At 37.1% G+C, this 2,773-nt stretch overlaps 1 non-coding gene across 1 annotated transcript; it reads right to left on the reverse strand.

Moving 5' to 3' along the window:
- Positions 1–332: 332 nt before the first annotated feature.
- Positions 333–435, reverse strand: LOC114113334 (U6 spliceosomal RNA). The gene has a single exon (XR_003588390.1). It is a non-coding gene; the product is annotated as a U6 spliceosomal RNA (small nuclear RNA).
- Positions 436–2,773: the final 2,338 nt, after the last annotated feature.

Here is a 2,773-nt window from a genome sequence, read left to right on the forward strand (position 1 = left end):
CCTTGTCCAATTCTCTTTCTTGTTTGCTTAGTGAAAAGTCCATGTCTCTTCTCAAAACTAGGCTCTTCAGAGGCGTCCTCAACCCACTTTATACCATGGAAGGACACATTCCTCCTTAAGAATTATAAAATACACATTGGGATGTTAAAAGCAGTTACTTTCTGGCTTAAGGACTCTTCATTGTGTTAAATTTAAACTAATAAAATCCCCAGATTTACATTTATATATATATATATATATATATATATATATATATAAATAGCTTTACCACTGGCCTCAGGTTATCTAAAAGGTCATAAGTTTCCCTTCTTTTGTTTTTAATGGAGCATTTTGTGAATTCTATGAATTTTTTTGTGAATTCATCCTTGTGTAGGGACCATGCTGGTCTTCTCTGTATCATTCCAATTTTAGCATATGTGTTGCTGAAGCAAGCACTCTTTCCTCCCTCCTTTTCTCCTCTCTCTCTCCTTCTATCCCTTTCTCTCTGTCTCTTTTTCTGAGATGGTGAAGTTTAAAACTTATTTTTACTTTAGGCAAGTATATATTTTTTCCCCCTGTTTTTTTCTTTTTCTTCCCCTAGAAAAAATCTTGCAACTGAGTCCAACATATTAAAAAATATAAATTAAGCTTTTTATTAGGGAAAGACCTGATGCTGGGAAAGATTGAAAGCAGGAGGAGAAGGGGATGACAGATGATTAGATGATTGGATGACATCACCAACTCGATGGACATGAGTTTGAGCAGTTTCTGGGAGTTGGTTATGGACAGGGAAGCCTAGTGTGATGCAGTCCAAGGGGTTGCAAAGAGTCGGACATGACTGAGTGATTGAACTCAACTGAAGTGGGATCAGACCTCTCCTCTTTCATCTCTCATCATTTTCACAGCCCCTGCAGAGAAGGCAATGGAACCCGACTCCAGTACGCTTGCCTGGAAAATCCCATGGAGGGAGCAGCCTGGAAGGCTGCGGTCCTTGGGGTTGCTGAGAGTCGGACACGATTGAGCAACTTCACTTTCACTTTCATGCATTGGAGAAGGAAATGGCAACCCACTCCAGTGTTCTTGCCTGGAGAATCCCAGGAATGGGGGAGCCTGGTGGGCTGCCGTCTATGGGGGTCACCCAGAGTCGGACACGACTGAAGTGACTTAGCAGCAGCAGCAGCAGCAGCAGCAGTATTTCTGAGGAACCCTAGTCCCAGAGAAACACTATTGAAAAGCCTTGAGCTAATGAAAAGAGTTATTAATTGAAATTCTGAAAACTGGAGTTTTAGCTTTAGCTCTAACATCAAATTTATATGTGTCACTGATAGGGGTAATTGTCTTATCCGTAAAACAAAGGTTTGAACAGTGGTTCTCAGTTTTGTCTGTGTATTAGAATCAGCTGGGGAGCTTTTAAAAATACTGATGCTCAGGCCTTATACCAATTAAATTACAGTCTCTGGGGCGTGACCGAGACAACAGCATATTTTAGAGCTCCCTGGGTGACTCCAATGTGCAACCAAGTTTCAAAACTGCCAAAGAGTTTTTGAGCAATAATGTTTCACAAATCCATAGGTGTTTGCAGCTTGTTTTGGTAGATGTAGTTAAAATGTGCAGAGTCTATTAAATTATAGATAGTACTTAGTGAAGAGTAGGGATGAATGTGGTCATAAAGATTGAAACCTAGGAAAAAAGTTTTCTGATTATCTTAATAGCTCAGTGTGTTGGGCAAAACCCTTAACTCTGTTATATCCCTGATGGGAGTAATTTTAACTTCCTCTAAAATGAGGCTCTCAATGGAGAAATCATATTTAAATGCAGTGTTATTAGATTTATACTGATAATGACACCATTTGTTAGTATGATCTGCTAAGAATTACATCTAGCTATTTCATTCACAAAATAAATAGAATGAGCAGATTGACTACTGAAATGTAAAATATGGTTAATATTCCTCAGTTGGTGGTATAGTTAGAAGACAGATTAAAGTAACATGTTAACAATGGAAATCTCTGATATTGAGATGCTGCCTTGAAAGTGCCTCCATCAAAAGGGCAAAGAGAGAGAGAGAAAAAAAAAAAAAAACAGGATTACTGCTGTGTGCTTGTCAATGAAAAACTATTGTTATGAAAAACCATTGTTTCAGCTGAGTTTTCAAAGTAGGAATAAAGCTCATAGTATTGGTGAGCAATTGATCCTCAAAGATATACAAATTGTATGACAATATTCAGTCTATAATCTCCAAAGGTCAAATGAATTTCTTATGATTGGATAAGTTACAATGAATATCAAGTAGTGTAAAAGTGATGGCAGAATTAGAGCAAAAATGGTTGATTCTAAATATGTTAGATGTAAAGCTAAACAGAAATGCCTTTTCATTTTCCTGTTACCAAGGCCATTTACACATTTTTTCTCATATTTGGGCAGCTAATAGGTATTCAAATTCGTGTGCTGGTGTAGAAAAAAAAATCATGTGCTTTAATCTTCTCTTTTACCAATGTAGTTTTTGCTATAAGTTAGTAACCTTTAAATAAGAGAAAGTGCAGTTATCACTTGTGGCATGACAATATATTAATAATTTTATTCCCTTGTTCTTAGAATTTTTTTTTGCTGGAAAAGATTTACCAACAACAGAATAAAAAATCATATTTAAAAAAATTTTTCCTGTCCTTTCTGGACAGGACGGTCAGCTTTATGTTTTCATGTGTTCTAGGCCTTCTTACCCCAGAGGAAAGTTTACCCTAGGTTTCTTTGTGAAAGTACCCAAGAAGTTGGGCAGTGAACCCAATGTTGACTT

Source organism: Ovis aries, chromosome 2, assembly GCF_016772045.2.
Source record: "Ovis aries strain OAR_USU_Benz2616 breed Rambouillet chromosome 2, ARS-UI_Ramb_v3.0, whole genome shotgun sequence".
NCBI classification, from domain to species: Eukaryota; Metazoa; Chordata; class Mammalia; order Artiodactyla; family Bovidae; genus Ovis; species Ovis aries.